This window comes from Apteryx mantelli, chromosome Z (assembly GCF_036417845.1).
Source record: "Apteryx mantelli isolate bAptMan1 chromosome Z, bAptMan1.hap1, whole genome shotgun sequence".
In the NCBI taxonomy this organism is placed as follows: domain Eukaryota; kingdom Metazoa; phylum Chordata; class Aves; order Apterygiformes; family Apterygidae; genus Apteryx; species Apteryx mantelli.
Window position 1 is genome coordinate 13089968 of NC_090020.1, and position 8844 is coordinate 13098811.

Here is an 8844-nt window from a genome sequence, read left to right on the forward strand (position 1 = left end):
TGGAAACTCTCCTTTTAGAGGAGCATTTTATATCTTCATTAACATTCATCTAGTCTTGCAGCTCCTGTTGCAAAGCTGTGCTTCAAGACATTGATGTGTTTAAACTGCTCTGCTTTGAAGTTCCTTTTCCAGTGTCCCCTTCCTTCAATAGTTTTTTGCCATTTATGCAAAATGGCATAAAACTTGAATCTTCATATTTACCAGAATCTTGCTGCTTAGCAGCAATATCCTTGGGCCTTGTTTTGTGTGTTGAGAAGATTCCTGGTTTACTTGCCTGACTTTTCAACAGAGTAAAATGTAAGCTTTCTCTGAGGTCAGAAAGAGAAGATGGAAAACCAGGACCAGAACAAGGTCTTTAAAAAGAAAAAAGCCACTTAAATAGTTGAACTGTGAAAGGTAGCATGCACCCGTTCTGCAACATTTGTTGGTTCTTTTTAAGCCAGAACACATCTTTGGCCCTGTATAATTCTAAGATGATATGCCAGATTGTATTTGTAACTGCAAAGGATGAGGCAGAATAAGAGAAAGTTATACAGCTGTGTACAATCTGTTGTATGTTACGTGTTGCTCTGCAGTTACTTCTCAGTGACCGCAGAACTAGTCTGTCAGTTCATTGACCGTGTGGTTCTGGAATCAAGTTCTCTGGTGCAGACCCATATGTGCTGCTGCGGTCAAGATGACAAACGATGCTGCCTTAGAGACTCTCAGGATGAAGTACAGGGTGTTCAGGCTTGTGAATATTCCTGTTTATGTTTTTATTTGTTTCAAAATCTAGGTAATCAAAATACACAGCAAAGATACTTGGAATAAAGCAGGTGCCCATATGTGGGGGAAAAAAAAGATCCTGTAATTACACAAACACATTGCATTTTTGCCTGTCTCCTGTCATGCTTTGTGCAGTGGCAAGTCTCCTTCTTGTAGGATTGCATCTCAAGCAGTGGTGTAAACATCATAGAACTTGGCGCTGTTAGAAGGCACACACTGTACCATGTCATCAAAGAAACACTTGGGTTTAGATATTTGGTTCCTGTTAGGTTTTCCTGAATTGCATAATCCCAAAAGCATTCCTAATTCTAGTTCTGTTTTGCCTTTGTAGTTTACAAACCACCTTTGTTTTGAAAAATCATATGGAAAGGAGAGTCTGTCTGAATTATTTTAATTTTATGCATTTAAGGCTTTAACCTACAATATGTGGAGCACTTAGACATATGTACTTTGCTATCTCAAACTTAAAGATAGATGAGCCTGTTCAGGAATGCCCATGAGCCCGAAGGAAGGTATCATTATGTTCAAAGCTCTGGAATAACTACAACTAAAGACTGAAGAAATCGGGTTGCTTAGAGAAGAAACCATAAGGAGCTATGGTGTGTTTTCAAAATCTATAAAAGATGGTTACAAAGAAGAATGGACTTTTCTGTTCTCTTTCCATGGTTGGTAGGAGATAAAGGTAAATTGGAGGAAGGCAAATTGAGATTGGGCATGTGCTTAGTATACTGGAGTATGTTACAGAGGGAAGTGTGTGATGCCTTCGTCTTTGGTGGTCTCTGAGAACATACCAGACAAATGTCTGCTAAGAGTGGCTACCTGTATTTGATCCCGTCCTCCAGCTGGAGGGTGTTCCTGTTTTCCTTGATTCTTCGGCAGTTTTTAATAAATTTCTGCTTTTACAGAATTGGAATTGCAATCCTCATTTGTGTATGAGCTTAAGAAAGGTTGTATTTCTAGAAGCAGATACCGCAGTTCAGTACCCAGTTAGCTCCCACTAAGAGTGTTGGTGAATCCTTACCCTGCTGTGGAAATAGTAGGAAGTGCACAATCTTGAACACTTGAAAATTTGATCATTTGCAGCAAGTGTGCAGCTCCTTTGAAGGGGATGTCTGAGACTGTTCAACAGTCTTGTAATGCCTGAGTAGAATAGATGATGGCTTGGCCATGCAAGACAGTAAGCTTCTGAGGGAGATACTGAAGCTTTTGATTTGTCTAGAAGAAATCTTCCGATAGACAGAAGTCTCTGTGTGTTTACCCCAGTCGTCTTATAAAGTCTGATACGGATGCTAGACAAAACTGTGTGACCATACAGATAGGAAAGGATCATCAGTATATGTCCAGATCTTTCTTGTTGTCCAAATGAAAAAGTAGCAGGTGATGTGTTACGCACTTTCCCTTGAAACAGTCTGTGAGATGCTGGTTCCTGGTGTTATAACAAACAGTTTGTATTGTTTGTTGCTTTAGAATCTCTGTCCTGATCATATATCTTAAGTCTGTGACCTCAGAAGAAAAACAGTTTCTGCTCTTGAGTGTCATTCTTCACTGTTACAAAATGGAATCTCCTATTTTCTACAGGTGAATGAGATGATCAAGGAGCAACATAAGTATAGTAACACAAATGTCTTAATTCCAGAGACTGGCTTGTCAGGGTGTAATGATTTCCTGCAGTTCAGTTCTGTCCTTTGTTATTCATTTGCAGAATTCTGTAAGTTAAGCTCAAGAAATTCCATTGCAACTGACTCAATATGTAGGGTTATTTTCTGTTTATGTAATAATATTACACTGTGAGTTGCAAAATAAAATACAAGGACTGGCAAACTGCATGCAAGCACATATAAGAACATTATCTAGCACTCACATTCAGTATCTGGATGCCCAGCTATGGTAAATATGCAGCAACAGCTGATTTACATCAGCTGATGATCTTGTCTAATAGTATTAGTTTGCCTAATAGTGTCAGTTCTCTCTTGAAGCTCAGCTTTATACACAAAAGTCCTATTGGGTTAGACTGTAGCAGAGTACAAGAGTTATGAGCTGAATGAATATTGTGGAATCATGCAAGTCAGAGCTGTAATTAAGGGGCGTGGGTGAAAGCTCTCTCCTTGAAAAAATGAAGTGTCAGTGAAAGGTTTGCTTTTGATGAAGGGAAATGAACACTCTTGCATCTGTGCATGTTTCCCTGAAATAAATCCCTCCTCCTGCTTAAAACAGAAGTTAAATATTTGATACAGAAATTACTATGTGAAATTTCACGGCTGGTGCTTTGCAGACCATATTACATGCTCATAGTGTTCCCCTCCCATCCTTAAAATTTCTGAATACCTTCTATTATCATAATAATTAGCTTGAATGCTAATGGGTATGATGTAAAGAAAATGTGTTGGAGATTGTAGGACAACTTGGTCAGTGACTGAATTACTGTTTTCAGGGTTGTGCTGGATATCTCTTACTGTATCTGTAGAGCAGAAACCTTTTTATTTGAAATTTCAAAACAAAACCTTTACAATTCCAAATGAAAACTAGGCTATGCTGAATTGTAGTCTTATGAACTTACTCTCATCAAAGTGGTATTTCTTGAGTAGTTAGCAGCTGTTGCATCATTTTAAAATAAAAAAACCTGAGTGAATGCTTTAAGAATGTGCTGCAGATTACACTTCTCAAGTTGCAGTAGTTTGTGAAGACACTGCAAATAAGCATGATCTACATGCCTGCCCAAGACACTGTTACCAAGATAATCACAGTATGCGAGACCACAGGGCTGGATTTTGTAAGAATATGTTAGAAACGGTCCCAAGATGAAATCCTGAGAGGGTCTACTAGTACTCCAGCAGTCTCTTCTATCTCGTACATGATAGTGTAGCTCTATGAAGCACAGTCAAAATCATATGAAACACAACTTCTTGGGAGAACTTTGCATCCCAAAGGTTTTCCTGGTGTTTTCCTACCTTTTCAAACAGAACCTACCTCCAAGCAAACAGATGACTGCCCTTCAGTGATGTGGAGTAAAATACCTGTGGGCGTTTGTTTGAAGGAGAGACTGGGTTACTTTACTATAGTAACTGTGTCTTTTTGGATAAAACTTGTGGCTTTTTGGATGCTCACATTATGCCTGTACCCAACCACCTTCCTTGTTGTCCGAGAAGCCTCCTCATGAGGAAATTTTGCAATAGGAACTGAGGGGGACGTTTGGGTATGAGAATGTTATTTGCAAAATTCATTGTTTCACTTGAGAGCTCACCAGGGCTGGAACTTGTCCAGACCATACATCTTAGGAATACCCAAATTACAAATTCTTCAGAATTAATGTTACTATTTGTTTCTGCCTAGCACAATGTAGAGATAACCAAAATATGAATAGTTAACACTTGCTTGGGAAATTTGGCGTAGCGTTTTTTTTTTAATGTTCTTTCTTATTAAGAGAAGCACAATACAAAAACCAATGTGTTATTCAGGCACCTGCAGGCTCAGTCGCACTTCATCTATAGTCCTGCTTATTGCTGGTGTACACGAGTGGAAGATAGCATGCATGTTGGTCTTAAACCTGGTCTGAAATTTGAATTATGCACATTCAGTGATCTAGAAACTGAGAAAAACAAGACGAGAGTGCTTTTTCCAATAAAACCATGGTATTAATAATCCTTAATGAATACAGACCAAACACGAGTGCTGGTATGCTGCATGTTTTGGCATGGCTTTCCTGTATTTCAGACTGCATTTCAGAAGGGGTATATGATGGTGGGTATCACTCAGGACAGTAACACATTTGACAGTACTATACTGTGCCAAAAAATTCAGGTTAGCTCTGAAACTGAAAGCAGTTATAATTAATAACAAGTTGAATACATGTTAACATAGGATTTTGCTGTGACCAAAGCAAATGAGCTGTGATGCAGAAAAAATACTAGCATCTGCAGGACTTGTTGTGCTCAGCATTTTAGCTGCAGTATAGGGATGAGTGCTGGGCCACTGGTCACATGTTTAGAAGGAGGTCGACTGGTTGGAGAAAGTCCCGAGGAAAATGGTAGGATATGGAGAACAATCTACAAGGAAATGTTGAAAGAACTTAGGTTGTTCAGGCTACTGAGGCGGTTGTTTGCATATGGCAAAAACTTCTGTCTGTTCACTTGGTTGATGGTGCAAGAAACTATAAGCTTAAATTCCAGCAAGGAATCTAGGAAATTTGTTTCAGCCTTATTTTCTTTGATTCTTGTGGCACAATTCAGGCTGCTGAGATACTCAGCAGAACATCTTTATCTCAAGAGATCTGGATAGTGTTAACACGCTGGGCTTTGCTGTTGTTTGAAGCTTAGTTTGCTCTCCTAAAAGTGATTAATAGCACTTATTTCAGGAAGTCTAGGTTTGCCAGGTAGCAATAGGATAAAAGGTTACAGTTAGGTATGGCTTTCTAACTTGAGACCTGCGACTGCGTAGAAGAGAGAAACTTCATACTCACGTGTGGCAAGGCATGTTCCATAGGTTTAGTTTCTGTTCCAAAATCCGCTGCAGTTCAAGGATGTTTTATGATTTTGCTGCAATTTATTTTAGGCCCTTAGACTGGTCTGCTATCCTGGAATGCTACAAAATACACCCTTTGAAAAGTCCTGGTGCTTCGCGCTTTAGAGTTTTCACTAGCTCAGTGATTACTGTTGTTACCACTTCAAAAATAAACTAAATGGCCTGTCTTGACATAAATAAACCAATTACAGCTCCTTCTACCCAGTCACCTTCAGTCAGAAAAGTCAAAACTCTTGAGTATAGCTGCCTCCCCATAGAGCTACTGTTGAACTCCGTGGCCTCTCATCTTGAGTTGACACTAGCCCCCATTTATCACTGCTTCTGTCTGGAGCTGTATCGCCGAATCCTGTTAGGGCAGCAGGAGCATCTTCTGATGAAAAGTCTGTGTGTTTGCTCTTTGGACAGTTGTAATCATCTCACATTGTCAGCATTCAGGCTTGGTCACCCGTTAGTAACAACCTTCCCAGCTGCACTGAAAGAGAGGGGCTTCTGGACAAACATGGAAAGGGAGAGCAGATTAAAAAGGTGACAGCCGGTGAAGACAGAAGCCGGGCCAGACCTTTTTTTTTTTTTTTTTAATTTATTTTGGGAAGCCAGTATATGTATGTTGCATAGGGGAAGGGCCCTAGGCTCGGCTCCATGACTAACCAGAAATATGGTGCCTTATCTCTTGGGGAAATGGTTTTTCTTTATTTATAAACATGGACTCCATGTAAACTTATTTTTACATGTTCCTTTCCAGCTGCATCCATACAGCAAACACGCAGAAATCCCAAGGACTTGTCTATGGGTGAAAAGGCACTGCTTGAACTAAGCAACAATATTTCCAAGCATACCTGCATGCCAGTGTAATTACAGTCATAGTAGGCATTTATACTGGAGCAGATGTTCTTTAGCAGGAAAGGGAATAAACCATGCACATGCTGGTAATCTGAACTCACATTCCTGGCTACAGTGGGTGAGTTACACTGGTATAGGTTATACTGCTGTGAAATATGAGGGGATACAGTGGCTTTGGATGGGTTATTCTGGAGATGAGGAAGCGTTTTTCTTGGTAGTCCCTTCTCAGCCACAGGGGCTGGCTTGTTCTGCAGCAGTGAGATATAGCCTGTACTCCAAGCAGACACACCAGCCAAAGCGCATAGCTTTCTGATCCCCACCTCAAAAGAAAATGCACAGTTCTGTGATCTGTAACCCTAGCAAAGACAGTGAAGTGGGTATGGGTAGGATTTTTGCCTGGGAGTCAGAGGTGAATTTGCCGTGTTCTTGGGTGTCTGAGTTTGCTCTGTGAGCCTATCCAAGACGTCATATCCCCAGGACCGCGGGGTTGCCATTGGTATTGTAGCTTGGGGCCAGTCTCCAGCAATGGCCTCTCTGGAAGTTCAGCCTGTAGCCATCTTCAGTGACCTTCTTGCACTGCTGGTGCCTTTAGCACCCTCTGGCTGCCTGCTGTAGCACCTTCTCTTAGTTAACAGCGTGTTTGTAGTGTGTTGGTCTTTTGCTCGAAAAAGGTACCTGCTCTGAGCAAATTGCTGCCAAGAGATTATATGTTGGCACCATCATTAATATCTTCATTAGTGGTCTTTTGCTGCCACTTAATTACAAGCAGCTAATGAAGCCAGTCAATCAATCTGCTGCCCCTTGGCCTTCCTCAGACCCGCACTTCATCCTTGTGCAGGAGAACTGCTCAAACGTAAGAGTAACGGTCAGTTGTATTTCCTGAGCAGGCTGCTGAAGGGCCCAAAACAGCATCACCTGCTCATTTTTGATCATCCCTATCTTCCAAACTTTCCCTAGTTTGGTTTCAGAGCTGAGTGCTAACCAGCCCTTACTAATATCTTACCTGGACAGACTGACATGGAGCTGGTTGAGATGTGGAGCTGGATGCTTTGACAGGGACTTAATTTTGTCTGGAGTGATGACCACACTGCCGCATGTACTGTTTCCCATCTTCAGATAAGGATTTCCAGCAGAACTTACATTGAAGTAGACCCAGTGTTCTGTCACTGGGGCCACATAAGACCGGATTTCATATACACACAGATCTGAAGTGGAGGAGCCTTTGTCCATTTGTGAAATGGAGCTAATAAAACTTGCGTGCATGTTCACTAGTGCTTGCAGAGGGGTCTGGAGCCCTTAAATGCATAAAACAGAGCTACTTGTAGTGCTAACTGGTGCATTTCAATGATGTTAGCAAGTATTAAGGGAGAAATGCTAAGCCCTGCTAGTATAATTGCTGTTTTGCTAGGGTCTTTCTGCCCGTAGTCCCCTAAAAAAAGTGTGTGCAGTAATGATAGCTGGAGATGAGAGGTCACACATGTTAAATGACTTTGTAGTTACTGTGGTTGGAAAAATGTAATGGAGTGTTAATAATTCGTATTTTGTGGGTGCCTTTCTCCTGGAACCAGGACCCCAAGCGTATAGACAGATGTGACATGGATTTATCCATAGTGGATGGAATGGAGAGGGACTTAATTTGAATTAGTTGTGTGATATCTGAGTAGTGCCCATGGTCTGTATAGAAGTTGGTGTACACCTTCTGGAAACTTAGTACTATCTGAACAGAATTGTCCTGGCGTGGATCTGACAGATCAGGTGGCATTTGGTGCTTTCCAGCTCATGTGGAAGCCGTTGAGGTGAAAGGGGAGGAGGGGGCTATAGGAGGCTGTTCTAACAGTTTTCCATTATTCAGGAAGGTTGGTTTATAGTAAAGCTCCTGACTAAAGAGAAGCCTTCTGACAGTGCTGGTTTGTAGTGGTGAGAGAGTGGTTTGCACATTAGAGACCAGATTTTGTATGTGAGGAAAGTGGAAAACATGAAACCGAGAGAAACATGTATTAACTCCTTATTCCTGATCTGATCCTTAGCAGGTGCAAAGATGTAAGGCTGCTGCTTCCAGCCAACCTTTGCTGGTTCACACCAGAAGGGGCAAAGTCAAACCACCTACTAGGTGGACATTACTACCCTTCCAAATATTTGGGATGGGGACCACAGTTCAGACCAGTTGCAGCTGGGGGGTTCCAGGCTATTCTTGCTTTTCCTCCCCTGCCCTCCCCCACTGCTCCTGCGTCTATGCTCGGTCCTGGATAGCTGAGACACAAGCAGGAGGCTTTATTTATAGAAAAAAATGTCAGTGGGGGTGGGCAGAGGGGCATGAGTGGAAACGAGTTGTGCTGATAAGCCTTCTGACTGTATTTTATTTTACTGAGGTTCTTAACAAATAATCTTTCTGCAATGCAAACCTGGCTTATCAGGCTAATGCAGATTGTCTGAAATCCTTATCTCCGTGGGCCAGTTAGCTGGAGTGATCCCCTTTTCACAATGAATAGAGAATGAAGAGCTGAACACAAGCCTACCCCTCCCTCCTTCCAATCATTGCCATTTACTGGCAGTGAACCGAATGGCTCTGATTTCCAAACTCATAAATAACACAAGGGCTTCAGAACTGAACTGTGCTGTATTTTGAAACAGTTGTTCAGCTGTGCACAGAGCCTAAGTCTGGGGGAGCGTATGGGGGGCAGGACTGCAAAGGGAAAAGAGGAAGAAGTCATTGGTGTGTTG